General features: G+C 47.2%; 1 long non-coding RNA gene across 2 annotated transcripts in view; it reads left to right on the plus strand.

Moving 5' to 3' along the window:
* Positions 1-1,159: 1,159 nt before the first annotated feature.
* LOC121071416 overlaps positions 1,160-17,843 on the plus strand; it is a 37,903-nt gene continuing 21,219 nt past the window's right edge. Inside the window, exons 1-2 of one of the 2 annotated variants that reach the window (XR_005820579.1) lie at positions 1,160-1,723; positions 4,471-4,573. This is a non-coding gene — a long non-coding RNA (uncharacterized LOC121071416). Of the gene's footprint in view, positions 1,724-4,470; positions 4,574-15,046; positions 15,902-17,843 lie in introns of those variants that run through there. The other variant, XR_005820580.1, reaches the window with a different exon arrangement.

Consider the following 17,843-nt stretch of genomic DNA (forward strand, 5'->3'; position numbering starts at 1 on the left):
TCTCCTGAGTTCTGCTGTTTTTGTAACTACTTAGATGGAATTATCCAAGCATGTTCCGGGCTGGCACAGGGTAAACGCTGAGCAACACAACATGAGTCGGCTGTTCATATGTCAACACAATTCCATAGTTAATGTCAAGGAACAAGCTACTAGGGTTTATTTAGCTGTAATTCACGGTTTTCAAAAGGACAAAAGGGTATTTGATATCGTATGAACCTATGGAATGACCCTGGCCCATCAGCAAAATCATTTCAGAAGCTGAAAAAAAATATTTTACACCATTTTGTTGCTCAGTTGAGGTGCATTGTGCATGAATGTGCATAAAAACTGTCTTGCTGAATGTGACTGAAAGCTTCTTATTCTCTTAAGCATCTTCTATTAGGGTGGAAGTAGGATAATTCAGCCAGGTAATGTGGAACTTTGAAGTTAAGGAATCTATTTGGTGTTTAGCTGTTTATTTATATATATTCACATTGGATAATTGGAATAATGATGCTAGGACTCCAGTTTGACTCACCTGTTCCTTCCTTGTGTTGTTTAGCTGGGGCTAATCATGAGAGAAGAGGTAGTGGTGCCGGCTGCTGTTTTCCCTAGTAGAAAATGAACCCGACCATCCCCGTTCTCACATGTGGTCAGTATCTCCAGAGTGCAGGAATTTGTTAGCTTAAAGCTTCTCTCTAAATGGGTGACAACTCTTCTCTGATAAGCTGTGGCTGCCCTGCATGTGAGACCTCAGACACCAAATAAACAGTGCTGGCATCAGATAATTGTGTTTAGAATGCCGAAGCCTCAGAAGTACCCTATCTTTTGAAATGCAATGTTTTTTTCATGGGTTGTTTACATCTTCCTGCAGTGACTTCATGTCATCTCCTAGTTCTTCAGTGTCTATGAAAGCTTAAACCACTGATCCTAGAAAGTATTTGCAGGATCAGATTTCTTTTACTTGGGCTTTTGGGGAATGACTTCTCTATAATTCTTCCTCCTGCTCCTAAAAAGTGCTGATGGGCAAAACAAATCTTGCAGTCATTAGAGATGTAGCATTTCTGGAAGAGGATTCACTTGGTATGCTCCAAGGGGAAACGTTGAGGTTGCTGAGACAGCATTGGGAAAAGACACAGATGTTCTTGTACTCACAGCTCAAAGCCTTAGGTTTGCTGGCCTCAAAGTGTTCTGGAGGTTTCTGCTTGCTCCCTTTAAAATCTAGGGTGAAAACGGCCATTGTAAAGATCACAACCTTTTGAAATTTGAGGGAGGACCTGTTACTTGGGCTGTCATCCTCTAACGCTTTGGAAGTTATGAACAAACAAGACTGAAGCTGTCTATGTGAAATCAATGACTACGTCAAGTGTAGAAGAGAAAGGACCATAAAGCTGAGGGTTTTGAAACTGTTTATCTAAGTTTCTTCCATGGCCCCTCTTATCTCAGCATCACGGTACCTCCCAGATGGTAATACGTTTATCTTCTTGCCAACACCCTCGCAGGGTTCCTATCCCTATTTTACAGTTAGGAGACCCGAGTGCAGGCGCTGAGTGATATGCCCAGTGGCACTTGGGGTTTCTGTGGCAGATCAAGGAATGAAGCTCAACTTTCCCATGCCCCGGGCTAATTCCTTAACCCCATGGGATCCTCCTAGAAATGAGCAGAATGGCTTGGCAAAACACAGCAGCATGTGGAAATAATGCTCCAGTGCAGTATGGGGGAGCCCATCTTCGACTCCAGAAATGTAAGAATTGGCATTTAAGTCTTGGCCTTTTGGAGCAAGTTGATGCTGTGTGGTGGGGAGCTGAAGCTGGCTCTGGGATGAGCAGAATACAGCTGCATGGGGCAAAGTTTATTGGTGTGGGTATAGAACTGTGCTGGCCAGGCTGTGCCACACTGGGGGCCAGCTCTACCCAGTGCTGGGTGTGTGGATATTGCTGTCTGTGCAGAGCAGCTGGGATTTCAGGCTCCTTTATCACCCAAGGCCAGAACTGGATTGCCTTGATGCCAGCAGACCAGTGGATCCTCCAGTTCACCTTTGCAAGGGTATTATCGTGGGTTTTGCAAAATTTCCCTTCCGAAATGGGTCTGGCAGTTTCAGCCTTTGAGCTGCCAGGTGCTCGTGAGTAACTCCACGCTCTTACTCCTCCCTTCCTACCAACTCCTCCATCTCCCGATCCCTGCTCTTCCCATCACTACAGCAGCAGAATACTCTCATCCTAACAAAGTGCTTTAAAATCACAAAGCGATGGGGTGGGGGAATGAATAACAGGAGAGACTGAATATTTACCGTGTCCAGGTTACCTAATAACTGCTTGCTTCATTCATTGATAATGTTTAAACTATTCCAAATTGCAGCATCTAATAAATGCTACTAAATAGTGCCATGCCCATAACTCGATTGCAGTAATCCATCAGGGACATGTTTCAAAATGTCAACATTTCTCAGCAGTTAGCTGGAAAACTAGTTCTTAGTGTGAGTGTTGGGAAAAGCCGGTGTTTCAGATGCCGCTGGGTGTGGTAGATGCTGTTTCTGAAATGGAGTCTGCACGTTCCTTTTTACTCTGCGCTAGTGTCCAAAGCCCCTTTTAGGAGGCCAGAGTAATAACGTACAGACAGGCAGGCAGCCCCAGCCTGAAGCAGACAGCTCGATTAGAAGGGCGGTGAGGTTGCAGGACAAAGGGAAGGTGAAGAAAAGCACAGAAGGCAGCGATCTCCGTTGGCTGCCTGCCTGCTCCTCGCTGCCATTCACGGTGGTTTCGCTGAACAGGCGAACTGGTGTGCTGTCAGTCGGGAATGCTGTCAGCTCCTCGAAACCTTGTTTTCTGAGGGCTTGCACTCCCGTGCACACTCAGCAGTCTCTAATAGAAGCAAAAAAAAAAATTCTTCCATTGTCATCGTAAGGTAGGCAACACATCATGAAGTCCTCATCTAAGAAGATCCTAGATGAGTGTCTCATTTGCATGTCTAACAAAGCCTTGGGTAATCACCAAGAGGACGCTGGACTCAGTTAAAAGACTTGGACGATAGCACCGGGTATTTGGAAAGAGGCATCTATGCACAGCGATTCCTTGATCTGCCTCAGATTTGAGTTCGTGCACTCATCTTGGAAAAGGATGCTGCAGCAGCTTCACAGAGCGTCTGGAAATTCCAGATTTTTGTGGAAAGCATTGAATCAGGAGGTGGGAGGTCGGGGCACCCGATGGCTCGATTTATTTAAGCATTCTTCTGCAGCAAAAATAACATGGAAAAAGGGTGGAAGGCCTTCCCTGGGCATCCAGCAGAAGGGAGGAATAACCAGGGCTGCTCACACGGCAGAGCTCACTGGGGAGATCCTGAGCCCAGATCTGGCTGGTTGCAGCACTTTAGCTATGACATTACACAAAGTCTTTTGAAGATTTCCTCTTGGCACAGCCTGCTGCATCATCACGGAGGTAAAGCAGGGAACGATCTAAATCTTGTCAGGAGTTGTAAAGTAGTCAGAAAGGCTGGCTGCAACATTAGCCCCTACCCAGAAGAAGGAAACGAGGTGGCTGTAAGCATGGAAGAGTGGGAGGTGAGGCTGTTAGTGAGTGGTGCAGCAGAGGACTGTAGCAGGCTGGTTCTGGCCTTGAGATGCAAATTAAAACAAGTGAAGATGGGTCAAGGTCTGGAGAAAGGGGAGGTGGGTACAGTAAAGTCATTATACAGAAAGATCCCATTTTCTGAAGTTTCACAGATCTTATATCTGCCCAAAGTACAATAATCTATATATCCTCCTAATTCCCCCCTTCACCCTCCCTCCTCTCCTCACCCCCCTTTTTTAATGGCACAAGTCTCAGGGATGGTTTTGCTTTTATCTGCTGCTGTGTACTGCTGGTAACTCGTGGCGTTATTCCAAGGTGACTGCCCACATCTAGGTCTGATCGTGCTCTGACTGTGGAGGTGACAGTGGCATGGCCAGGACACATTCTGGGCTTAATTTCCTGCCATTTCCTCTCACTGGTGAGTGTCACATCCTCCAGAGTGATCAATGGCCCCTGTACAGAGGTTCTTAGCTTCACAGAGATGTTGTTCACACCTCAGGCCATCCACTTCCCCACCATATGCTTCTTGTGCTTGCCTTTCCTGATCAAGTATGTCCCCAGTCTCTCTGTCCACATTTGCTCCCTCTCTGTCTTTAACAAGACAAATTTTAAAGTTCAGGAAAGAAAGCCTCATTGTTGAGCTTTGGGGATTGCTTGTGGGAGAAACCCCATGGGTGGCTGAAATACTCCAGCATTCCCCTTTTAAATTTTGATTTACACTGTGCAGAATGGGTAGCATTCCCTGGAAACAGCACCACTCCTCCCCCAGCACCCCGGCCCTTTTAAAACGAAATTGAAAGACAGAAATGCTTTGGGCAACTCTTCATTTGTAAACATTGCGTCTTGCATTTTGTTTCTGCCATACACTAAAATATTAACATTTTCTGTACTAACATTTTATGACCTCCTCTTGCGTGTTTTCCAGACACTGTCATGTTGCACTGGGAGCTCCACATCTTGCTGTCTGTGCTCAGCCTCTCCTCGCAGACTCAAACAGCTTCCACAAAGCAGAGATGCTGACTGCACTGGTAATCCCCCTCTGCTCAGAAAAACTCCCATTCTTTCATCACCTTGTAGGGATATTTCAAAGGGATTGCTCAGACTTGAGCTGTGCCCTTCCAGAACCGAGAATCCTTCATTTTCATCTCGGGCTAAGTGACCATTTCTAAGGGGATTGATCTGAAACAGGCACTGAATCCTTTTCCTTCCTGAACCAGCTTTAACAAATAGCAGGGTGCAAACACAAATTGCTTAGCGGTTGCTGAAAGGCAGCTGAACATAGGGCTTTGAAAAGCTGAGCCTCCACCACCAGCGTCGGCTGTGCTCCAGCTCCTGGAAGTCCAATTGAGCGGCACTGGGAGTTTAGCAGAGAGTGGGTGCGGGTTCTTCACGAGGTGGTTTGCCTGGGACACACTTCAAAAGCATTAAGGCTGATGATTTATCTTGCTGATTGAACGAGCTGAGCTGCCAGCGCGTGTGCTAGGTGTGGCTGGATGGAGAGAAAGACGGCTGCACGGCAGCCACGAGCACCTCTCCCTCTCCCTCTTGCCCCATGGAGGAGAGGATTTCATCCTTTCGGAGACAGCCCATGCCTCCTCACTGCCTAAAGCGTGTAGCTTGGAGGGAAAATGCCATAGCTGTAGCAGTTTGGGACTTTTATAGTTACTGCCATGCACTCGTGTAACATTATGCTCTTTTTGTAATCAAACCTTGGAACCTTGGGCTGCTTTTTGCCACCATTCCCTGAGAATAATCATAGGTCAGTGTTCAAATTGCATGAATTCGGTTCTGGGCTGGTGCCTCATCCTGAGCGACTGCTGAATCTGTGGGTTTGCTGCACACACACCACAGGGGCCTAATAGACGGCTCTTTGTGGCAGGCTGGCAGCACTCGGTTGTGCCAAGTGCTCTGTTTTTAACATTTAACAGCAGTGGTGGGTTTATTTTATTTTATTTTATTTTATTTTATTTTAATTCTATTTTATTTTATTTTAAATTTTATTTTATTTTATTTTAATTTTTTATTTTTAAGAGGAATGACTGAATTAGCTCATAACCTGTAATCGGTATTAATTCTTTTGACTGTTCTTGGGTGAGTTATAGATGATCATTGTTGTCTGACCCTAAGCTAAGGCCATTTCTAGAAAATGCTTTTTGTGACTTTGTGTATATAGCAGAAAGGAATGCAGCTTTCCCCTAATTATATACTGGTAATGCAGGAGGAGACATTTCTAGTTCTGCTTCTGAAACAATTTCCTTTGAGTGCTGATTAGCCAGTGATAGCAGTAACCTCTGAGACCATTTTGAAAAGGAGAGACAAGGCAGGAACAAATACAGTTTCATCACTTGAAGCCTTGCATAGATTGTAGCAGCAATTGAGCCATCAGTAAGTCACTGGGGATAATATAGTTAAACTGCTCTGTATTTTAATAAGATTAAATCAATTCAGTTCTTTGCCTGTCTTTTCAAAGCCAGTGCTGTATGGTGGTCAGTAGCTCAGCCATCCTTACGTTGGGAAACAAAGAACTGAAGTTTCATGTGTTTAAACTGAAGAACTGAAGAAGATGTGAAGAATGGTTTCTTTACATGCAGTTTGCTGCATTAGATGTATAGAAAAATTATCCCAGTATAAGCAAGTCACATTTCCCAATCAGCTATGCCTATCTGATTTGCCTTTGTTCTCAGTTCTTTAATTTTATTTAGATCTCCTGACAGGTGTGCGAAGGCATTTCTTACTGTATGTGCTGCAAGTACAATGAATTTCTTACAGAAGTGAGTTCAATTGTCAATACCATTTATTACGGTATTAGTTAAGGCGCTGTGAATAAATCAAAGGATTAACGTTATCTCTTGGGTAGAATAGAGGAACAGAACATGATATTGCTCATGTATCACTGATGCTCAATATTTTTTCAACCTTTCATTTGTAAAAATGTAAGGGGGTTCCCTAAAGTGGGTTCTTTTCTGTGAGTCTGAGCTGGTAACACAGCTTTTACCATTTAATTGTTAAAAAAGGTGTTTACGTCACCATTATTTTTTATAGGTAGGTATTGCTATATTTAAATATATTTGGGCTGCTGTGTCAATGCATTTAATGCTTCTGGAGCTGAATGTTTCATTCATGAATTGTTCTATCCAAAACAGACAAAAGTGAAAGAAATCATGTCAGTTCATTGCTGCTCCTGAGCTGGGCTATAGACATGACGATAATCCTGCATTAGCTCTGGGTGAAGGGCATTCATGTGGACATTTACTGAACCTCGTCTGACCTGTGGCAACTGCTGCTCATTGAAGAGCAGCTCATTAAAGAGCAGCAGCATCACTGCGTGTGCAGACCTACAGTGGTGAATACAGGATTAAATGTTAACCCCTCTGGTTTAGCTGATCAGAGAGGTTAAGAGATGACTTGGCTGTGGTCATGGAGCACCTGCATATGGGAGATGTTTCTAATAGGAGTCAGTGCTTCATTCTAGCAGAATAAGTTACATGGAAATGAGAGTCAGCTTAATTAGAGCTGGAGGACTCTGAGGAAGGAAGGCAGCTAACCTTGCCAACAGTGTTCCAAGGACAAGTTGGATTTTCCATCATGCACGTCTTTATGTTGAGTCTGCATATCTCCCGGAGGATGGGTCATAGCTCAGTCAGGAGTTATGGGCTTGAGGCAGGAATTGGGTTATTTGCTATGCAGAAGGTCAGGACACAGTCGTTAAGGCCTCTCTGGGCCCTAACGTCTATGAATTCCAGCAAGAATTATTGCACGGTCACCATGGCCGGCCTTGAACTTGGGGAAAATATTAATTGCCAAATAACACATGTCAAAGATGCCTTATAAATGAAAAAAGGAGACAGTAGTGTTGCCCTATGGGTCATTTATCCTGTGGCATATGATGCCAAAATCTGATTCATTAATCTATATCAAGTTAGAGCATGGCTTTGAGGTTCAGCCGTGGTGGAACTCAGAAGATCCTGGTTCTGTCACAGGCTTTCTGTTTGATCTGAGCTAAGCTTTCACCTTTGCTCTGTGTGGATATTTATTTTTCCACTATCCAACATGAAGTACTCAGGTGCCTTGCAATAGATACCAACCAGCTATGGACCACACCTGAAACCACTTGCAACCTTTGCATCCCCAGAGATCCTGCAAGGCAGTAGAAGTTCACAGAAATTTATTTTCAAAGCTTCTGATTCTGAGCAACACGGAAGCCGGGCAGTTTTTGTGGAATCTGGATTTCATTTACATAATCCCCCCAGTACAATTCACTGATATTTCAGTCCCTACAAGAGCGACATGAATGGCACACAGAATGTGCTTATTTCTTTGGACTGCCATTTAAAAATAACTTGTCGTTAGGAGTGTGTCCAAAAAACACAGGATTTAAAAATAACTCTGCTAACGAGAGCGAATTGGCAGTAGCAGTGCTATAGGTTAGAGCCTATGCGTGTGCCTGTGCCTGCCCTCCCCGATCATCAGCCGTGGCTTTTCTGCAGCTGACGAAGAGATGTAGTGCTGCTCATCCTGCCTTGTTTTCTCTTTGGCTTGGAAACCCAAAGGTCTCTGGGGATATCTTTGAAAGCTGCTTCTGTACAAGACCATGAAAACCCTGCACCCCAGAAAAATCTCCCAAGCAGGGGCTCTGCACACTGAAAACCCATGGGGAAGTCTCTTTTATTCCAAAAGGAGTCCCACTGTTTGTGGAAATACGAAAGATGCCCTCAAAAAAAATCAGACCTTCAGGTTACAGTATAGATGGAGAGAGGCTGAAAATGAATTTCAGCTTTCAAGCGACTTTATGCTGTCTCCTTGATTGACTTGCCAGTTTTAATACTGTAAATTGAGGGATTGCGTGTAATGCATTCATGCCGTTCTTGTCTGGAATGAAGCAAGAACATAATTTATGGGGATATTCTCATCTCAGCCTTTGAGGAATTAGCTTCAATTAACTCTGTTGGGAATTGCATGTGTCGGGTGTCAGAAAGCCATCAAGTTTTCTTTAGAAATGCCTGCTGCTGCGCGCATTTCATTCTTCGGCTGTCTGAAGGGTTTTAGTGGTGGATAAGGATTCAAAGCTGGGGAAACACAGATCTGGGTGACCAAGTTTCACGGGGTTAATACCGCACACAGATGATGGACAGGACCGTAGCTGAGTGCACTGCAGTCCATTATAATTTATAGCCACCCAGCTTGGTTGGGAGAGGGTTTGGGGAGGGTTGAGCAGCTTGTGAACCCAGAGCGCAGGAAAAGCAAACACACCAGAGGGCACAGGCTGTAAAATAGGATCTCTCCGGATAAATCTTTCTGATGTCCATGAGAATTAGAAAGGACATCAACTTCAGGCTGAGAGTGGCCAGTGATCGTGGCTCTGACATCCTTCGGCTGCAGTCTGCATCCCAGGTTTGAGGGCAGCCCTAAGGAAAGTGGGGTGGCAAGGGTGAGGGATTGGGGTCCCAGTGCATCGCAGTGCTGGCGTGCAGCAGCAGAGTCCCCCCGTGGCATGTCGGGAAGCATTTCCCTTCATCAGGCGCTGTGGAATCAGATGAGAGCAGCTCGATAGGAGCAGCTTGCCGTTGTGTTGGACCCCTGAGCCACAGCATGACGCCACCCGCCAGCCTCACTGAGATGGAAGGGACGTGTGGCCTGCCAGACTTCATTAGGCTGCCGCATCAAAATACATCACAGGAGAGCTGTGAGCTTCAGACAGCCCGAGCGATGCTCCCTGTGTCTTGGCTTGCCAGCGATGGCTCCGTAATTACTCTATCAAGCATCGTCTTGAATCTGAGAAGAGTGGAGGGTGCTTATTTTCACTCTTAGCGCACATTCTTCAGCTCTCTCTTAATTTCTGTGCTAGTGGGGACAGAATCAGGCAAAGATGTCTGATGCTCCTTGAAAGCCAAAAATCCCCCCCTGCCCCCTTGATTAGCACTTCATTATCAGCTGCCACCCGCCAGGGCAGGCACCGAAGTCATTTTGTTGGCGGACTGTTTCCCAGCAATGCCCTTACACCTAAACAGCCAATTCTCTATCCACAGTTTATCCCAAAGATTAAAAACCCAACCGAGCTCGATCTGAGCAAATCCAAACCAGTAATCCTAATCAGTTCTGTCGCTAAAAGTGTGTTAATATGGCACAAGAGGGAGCGTGGCTTTCTTCCAGCAGATACAACACTCACAGCTCGTTTGGGCGGGGAGTTTTTCTGCTGCTGTGTATTGACACAAAGGAGCACTTAGCTTGATAATGCCTCCTGGCTGCTGCCACGATGCAAATATTAAGAACAAATTAAGGTGTAAGATTAAACTCTGGAAGTTGTTACCTGTTCACGGTGAGGTAGCAGTTGCTTCTTTATCTTTTTTCACACCAAAACATTGGCTGTCATCACTTGGGGGTTTTAAAATAAAATTTGTCTCCTACCTTATTCAGGAAACAATTAGAATCTGAAATCTCCTGTAATATTTCTGCTACGGCATTTCTAATCTGCAATTAAATCTGTCATGGGCTGCAGCATGACTGGCTGCAAGCCCCACGAACGCTGGCTTGTCAGGGTGGCTTGCTCATGGAGCCGGTTCAAAGCGACACGGACACGGCAGCTTGCAGAAGTTGAAAGCCGGCTCAAAGTTCGTCACGGCCACAAAAATCCTGAGGCTGGCGAGGCTGAGGCTGGTGTCAGGGTGGGGTGGGGATTGCTGTGCACTGGGGCTGTGCAGCCCAGGGTCTGGGTGGCCCCAGTGTCTTGCCATGCAGACTCCCACCGTCATGGGAGATAGGAAAGGTGGCAGCTATTGCCCAAATTCCCCAAAGGGCAAGCCATGTCGGGTCCGAGTTAGCAGTGAGCAAAGTCTGTTTGCCGACATGTACCCTTGACATCAGTATTGACAGCGGTAATTGCAGGAGGACGTGTGGTTGGGATGAAAGAGGTGTCTCCCGGGTGACAGACGGTGCTAGTGGCAAAGCTGGCCCAACGCGCTGCCTTCCTAAGTGATCTCAGTGCTAAATGCGGCGTAGCCAAACCTGCAGTCGCTATGGAACTGGGAGGAACCGAGAGAAATGAGCAACAGAAGAAAGCAAGGCTTGCTTTGGAAATGCTTAAGCTGAGTAAACACAGCTAAAAATAACCTGCTCCTTAATGAGATGGGGAAGCTGGAAAAAGCATGGAGAAATTCTCGTGAACAGTCATATGAAGGATGAGTTCAAGGAGATGGCAGCAAAACCGCTGGTTGGAGGGCAGGGTTGTACGTGCGGGTGCCCAGGGCTGGGGTGAACACGGGCTGCAAGTCCTCAGCTTGTCCGAGCCCACCCAGCAGGACCCTGTCCCCTCCTCGGCACCTGCCTGCAGGGCGCTGGTGATGAGTGGCAGGAATTCAGGGAATAGCACCGGGCAGCGTGCTGGGGCTGCAGAGGCTGATTTATGCGGCGATGCTGACAGCGAGCTGTGTGCATGGCTTAGCTAAGCACCCCTCTTGACATGGGATGAGGGTAGGAGAGATTAGGTAAGAGCACACAGTCCTCTGAAAGCCTGAAGTGCTGGTGAGGAAGGAGGGGTATTTTTGGTGGTGAGCGAGATAATGAAGAACACAATGGGGTGGCAAGGGAAAATGAAAACTGTAATGAGGACATCTATTAGAGCATTAAACTGCTTTCCAAAGGCAGTGACTGAAGTCCCGTAGTGAAATCTGGGAATTGCAGTGCAAGTGTAGCATCCCATGATGAGAGTTGTCCCATGATGAGGATTGAGACTAATTAAGTAGTTTCCTCCTCTCTGCTTTGAAAGAGTGCCCTGCCCCGTCCTGTCCTACCTGGCAGTGCTTGTTCTTAGCAGCCCCCTGATAATGCTGAGTGAAACGTCTTCCTTCCAAAAACACAGAGGTGACTCGGAAAGAGATTGCCCCTAGGTGAGCACCACAGTTAATATTTCAGTTCCAAGAGAGTTTCCAGGCTGGAGCACTTGTGAATTTAGCTTCCCCAGTGGCACAGTACCCAGATGAAATAAATTTTCTTTCCAAACTCCATTTGGAAACTTGAACATTTTGCTCAATAATGAGCAAGAGCTGCTGCAAATGCTGCCATCCCCACAGTAGCTCTGCGTTTCTCCTGATTCACCCAGAGATACAGATTTGCTGAGGCTACTGGAAACGAGCAGCTTGATTGGGAAATGCAGGAAATGTATTAACATGTGGCCAGGCAGCAGCTTAGCAAATCTTGCCAAAAATCTCTCTGGCTGCCTGCGCTTTCCCTCTGCATTTACTGTCCTTTCATCTTCATTAACCTTTTATAGCTCTGTCTGATTGCTGCAGATTTCCCACCATTTCCTACCAAAATGTCACTCTAACAGCTTTGTTATGGGCAGCCAATATCTATGTTGAACATCACAGAGCTGTTAACATCTAAGAGAGTGATTGAGATGGGATGGAGCTGTTTGTAAGCAATGCCAACGAGGAGGGTCCAACCGCCACCATCGCTGCAAGGAATGCATGTAAGACAGGAGCAGGAGTGCCATCACCCTACAAAAAGCACCACAATGGCTCTCCTAGATGACTGATAGTGTTGTGAGAAATTCAGCAGCTTCTGCAGCTCATTGACCCATTGAACAAATGGGTCTTTGAATAAATGAAAAATTAAATTCAATAAATTGAATAAATGCTCTTTTGCAACTGATTTTTGGGGCCAAGTTTAAAACGCCAGCAACAACAACAACAAAAATCAAAAAATGTTCCTTTTTAAGAGTTTGCAAAAGATGCTTGTCAGCTGCTGCAGTCTTTGTGAGTCTGGGTGTGGCTTTTTTTGGGTATAACTCAGAGATTTCCATTGTCTAGCAGCTAGCTGGCGCATTAAATTGTCATGGATCACATCTTTTTCATCACACATGCACAAACCTGGAAGATTAATTACACTCCCTTTTGTAAAATGCAGCATCCCAAGTGATTAGGGAAGAAATGAATCAAGAATATGAATTTAAGTACCTAAAAGCAACGCAGCCATAGCTCGGCTTGAAAGAAAACAGCTGCCAAGGAAAATAGTAAGGCAAAAATGTGGAGCAGTGTCTCTGAGGCTGGGGGAGGAAAAAGGGCTGGGGATGCTCCCAGAAGTGTTTGGACTGACCTGGGGCCCTGACACCTTGAGATGGGATTGCATCAGCTCCAAAACTCATGCAGGGTGTTTTGTAAGGGACAAGCAGGCTAAACTGGAGGTTTTTCAGTGGACAGTGATTTCCTTCCGGTTAGGACTCAAGAATTTTTCATGTATTGGTAAATTCAGCTTTACTCTTAAGGTTCAATGAGTCGTTGCTGGTTTTAAAGGGAAAAGTGGGCATCAGTATGGCACATCCAGGAATGTAGGCAGCATATTTTGTCTTCTGCCCTCCCCACCGCGTGGCTTCTTGCTTACTTTTGTTCTTCCCTTGCATTTTAGGTGCTCTGCGAGGGGAGAGGTGTTAGTGCAAATGGCTGGTGGGGCAGGTCTGTGCTGCGGGGCGGGTGCATGCTCCTGTCCGCAGCTGCCGTGGTCACCTCCAGCAGAGGAGCTGCAGCTACGTGGGTGGAAAATGTGCTTTGCTTGGTGGAGGTGAGTCATGCCACAAGGTGCTGCCCTGTGCAGAGGCCACGCTCCGTGTTGGAGGTGGGAGTGTTGCATGGGGACTGCAACAAATGCCACATTCAGGTTGTGTTTTCAGGCTGATGCAGTACATGGTTTTGGTCCAGCATGTTCTTCATCTGTTTTTATAATCTCTCTTTCTGACCCCTCCTTTGCTTCCTCCAACACTGTCCCCACTGTTTTTTTTTTTCCCCAAACAGACTGCCACTGCCTGCCTAGAAAAGAGATGCGAACGTAGCAGAGCTGGAGTGGGAGACGTAACCATCTCCAGATGTGTGCTGTGAGTGGGCTGGGAATGAGCTGTTCCCCGGGCTTCGATGGCAGTGAGGGACAAGCAAGTCCAGGAAAAGCTTTGAAGGGTGAAAAGGAGAGAGTCAAGGGAAGCAGTTGCCCAGGAAGACTGGAATTTCAGCCAGTGGGTATTTTTAGCACAGACCCGGGCAATAAGCTGTAACTTGACCCTGTGCTGGGGGATGAACTGGGAGACCACTCAAGGTGCTGCACAGCACCATTTGCTGTGTTTTAGCTATTTACTTGTACTTATGTAAGATTTAAAGGCTCTTTTTTTGGCTCGTGGGTGTCTGTTTCTGTGCGTACACATACACACGGAGCAAGGGGCAGGGAGTTCACAATGTGACCAGACATATATCAGGGTGCTTATCTGTCAGTATATGCAGATAAGGGAGTTATAAAGCTCCAATTTTAGAGAAGAGAATGGTTTTAAACATGTTTCCTTGAGAAGCAGCGAGGGGGAAGAAGGACTGCACAAAGTCCCACGCTCCCTCCCCTCCCCTCTCCCATCCTCATTCTCCCAGGGCTTTTCTCACTGTGGCTCCAGGACCGGTGGGACCCCTCTGAGGGCTCATTTAACTCCTGAGGATGGGAGAATGCCAGCCAGCAAGAACTGGTGCTGCTTGGGGAAAGGTCTAGTGAGCATCAGGACCAGAGGAGGGAGAAGCTGGGTGGCCAGCATGGCTGGAGGATGCTGGGGAGCTCTTGTGAAGCACCTCAGGATGGAAATCACAGCCTACAATTGTAACATATCAGCCTTCTTAAATAGAGAGAACAAAAAAAAAAAAAAGAAAAGGGAAGAAAAGGATCTTTTTTCTTCCTCCTGGGAGGAGCTCTTATCTGATTCCTGAAGATTGTTTTAGTGTCTGTGCTATTTTTGTAGCTGGAAGTGCACTCTGTGAAAGAGCAAGCAATGCTGAGAACCTCTGAGAAATTCATTATGAAAGGAGGAGGCCAAAAGTTGAGCTGGGACACGGAAAGCAAACAACCACGTGCTTTGCAGCCTCCAAATTTGATCTCCCTCTCTGACGCCCTACCAGCCGTATGGCTCCGAGACAGCTGGGCTGGAGCAAACAGCCTTGAGGCCACCCAGGGGTCTGCTGGGCAGGATAAAGTTACTCGAGCATCCTCACCCTGCCGCTAACATGTCACATTTGCAGTCCACTATTGATTTCTGGGACTCAGGATCCCAATGGCCACCAACCAGCGGACCAGAACAAACTCCAGACCTTTTGGGAATTGACAGAGCTGAGATGCAGAGTGCAGTCTTTCAGCACTTGGCTGCTCTTGCTCTACAGGTCATCCATCTGTATGCAGCCACCACCACTCCCCTGCAATGCCGGCGGCAATAGCTCAGAAAATGGACCCCTCTTTGCTGTTTTTCCTGTGTGGTGAGGGATGCAGTGATAAGTGTGGGATGCTGGCCTGTTTCACTCTTGGTCACCCAGAGAAACAGGATAGAGCTGCCAATTTTTTAATTTAAATTATTATTATTTTTTTCACAGTGCTGAGAATCATGTGTTTGAAAATCTTGCAGGTCTTTTTTTTCTTTTCTTTTCTTTTCTTTTTTTTTTTTTTTCTTTTCTGTAATGCACAATCCAAAGCAACGATCTCTTGATGTATGGCTGCTGACAGGTGCCCATCTGCTCCCCTGGAAGCTCATCTTTCATGCCTCATCTCCTCCAGCATGTGAGATGGGGCGAAGCAGCGTGCCTGTCTGCAGCCGAAGGGGATGCTGCATGCAGGACTGCATCGCTCCGCAGATGGCTGCCATGCAATATAATCTGCTCAGCCTTCTGGTGTCGGAAACATTGCTGGCTGTGCATGCAGGGCAAGGGGAGAAGAGAAATGCTGCTGCTGCAAAGATAAGCATGTGTTTGTTGTGTTCCTGAATGCTGAGGAAAGGGAGACCTGCGTGCTGGCAGCAGGGAAGAGGTTAAATTTTGATAGCATCTTTGTTAAGCCAGGAAAACTTTGACCTCTGCCTCTTCTTTACTTCTAACTGAATTGAGGAGATTATGACAAAGCCTGTGTGGGCGTGTTCCCAGTGCTTGGTTTCCAAAAGATGGAAATACCATCTTCCTCCCCTCCGGAGATTTCGGCAGCGGGAGCTGGAGCTGGAGCACTGCTGCCGAGACCCCCCAGCACCCACACCCTCACCCTCTGCTCGTGGCCAGGAGCGGAGCAGCCAGGGCAGGAGGCATGTCCTGCTGCATCCTGCTGTCCCGAGGAGGGTGATTTATGGTGTTTTGGGGGTCATGGGGGAGCCAAAGGGTGCACACGCACCTTCCCTCCCTCTTTGTGAACATATAAATATATTCTAGTGCCTGCTACTGCTGGCTTCTGAATGCGTGGATAGATGTTTGGCTTTGGTTCATCCCACCCTAGATTTGCCTGAGATGCCTGAGTGTGGAGCACAGACATCCTCGGGCTCCCTCTGTTGTCGATGGAGCGAAGCACCTGCAGAAGGTGACCCAGCCCAGGTGAGCGATTCCCTTAATTGCCTTCTGGCTAATTCTGCACCAGCTGGGTGCCCGCAGGTGGCTGGGCAGGATGATGGTACCGGGGAGAGCAGCGGGCAGGGGTCTCGTTACACCCCGTGTCTGTCTGCCTTCATGTTTCCTTGTGGTTTTAAGCACGGAGGGTCCACAGTGCCCGTGGGGTCCAGCTCACCACTTGCCAACTCCTCCAGCCCTCTGCAACCAGCCAAAGTCCTAAAATCAACCACCCTGCACTCCACATGCACCCACACCCCGTGACACCCCCTCGTCCTTCGTTCCATGGTGAAGATCTGGAAGGAGGGCAGGGAGATGCCTTTGCCCATCTCACCTCAAGCTGGCATCTCGGGAGTGAGGAGAAACGAAACAACCAGGAGAGATGAGAGATAGGGCACGGCACACCTTGAGATGAAAGACGTGTGGTTGGTGTTTGAAGAGCTGTGACGTTCCTTGGAGAGGAGGATTTATTTCTTCATTAACTTGGTGCCTGAACAAGTTTATCTTGAAGCACTGAACAAGTGTCATTCATGTTTCCTTTGAGCAAACAAGGCTCTTTGATAGTGCCTACCCTCTTTTGACCTTTATTTTAATTTTGAATGCTACTAATTAACACCGATCGTTCATTCAACCACGAAACTGGTTGTTCCTGCTGAATGCAAAGCAAATGCTTTGTGGTCAGGAGAAAAATGGGGGCAGGTTTCTGTAGGAAAACTCCAAGGTTGCGGGATACCCTATGCAAACAGGGGACTGTTGTGCTCAAACTGGGGAATTTCCTCTCTGGTCCTGTGGAAATAGAAATTTCCTCTCTGGTCCTGGGAATAACACACCCCGTAGGAAAGGAGAGGGTGCTCTCAACAGATGGCTTGTGGAGGCAGTGCCAGGACTCAGGACCATTCAAACACTGTTTTTTCCTTTCTTATTTTTCTTTTGAAGTGTCTGGTCTACAGCCACCTTGGCAACTGCTTGAAGAGCACAGCTTTGCTCTGCTCCCAACCTGCTTTCCAGTGTTGCTGGAGTAATGCAGCCTGGGGTTACCTGCTAGCAGGAACCCCGGGGAGATGTCAGCAAGTGCTGCCCCAGGCAGCACGTCCTTTTGTCCAGGGGAATGATCCCCCATACTCAGATGAAGGCAGGAGGGTTCATCTGCCTTGTGCACCAGCCTCAGCCTCTCCAGAGCACCTGTGCACACCAACATCACCCAAAATCCTCAGTCCTGTGCTTGGAGGTTGCCTTCGCCTAAAATGGCCAAAATGCAGCAGAGAGATTGGGTTCAGTTGGTGCCTGAAGGCTTCTGCGGCCAGGAGAGCTGGGCTGGGTTTTGGGCAGGAGGAAGGAATTTTGCCAAGAGTGGGCCAAGGGCTGGGGTTTCCTTTCTCTGCACAAGTCTTACCTGGTGTTTTATCACCTGGAGAACGAATAGAAACCGAGATCTCTTATGTGAGACGAGCTCCCTGGTGCACACATAATGGAGCTGCTGGTGTTGTGAAGGAGGAACTGGGCAGTTGTCCACATTTTCTACACAGGCTTCATGGAAAAAAAAAAACAGGATTATGGGCTCTAGCTTGAAACCCTTCCCGTTTCATGAGCATGAGTAACCACTGAGACAATGCAGACTGTCGCAAGGAGAGGCTGGAGGGCTCGGATGCCAAATTCTTCCTTCAGTTACTGCAGCAGGACCTTCGGTGCATCACAGCTGGTGGGATAAGGTGGATGGTATCTGGAGACGGGGCTGAAGCCCAACCATGAGCTTCCTGTGGGACTGGGAGCAACTCTACCAGGGCTTTATATTTCCCCCCTGAGGAGCTACAGGACTTCCCCATCTCACCAAGACAAGGATAACAGGAATCGTTAAGGACTAGTAAGGGCTCAGGTACCACAGTAGGACAGAGCTGTCTGGGCAAGTATCACAGGTTTCCTTGGGACGGGG

Source organism: Cygnus olor, chromosome 5 (genome assembly GCF_009769625.2).
Source record: "Cygnus olor isolate bCygOlo1 chromosome 5, bCygOlo1.pri.v2, whole genome shotgun sequence".
NCBI classification, from domain to species: Eukaryota; Metazoa; Chordata; class Aves; order Anseriformes; family Anatidae; genus Cygnus; species Cygnus olor.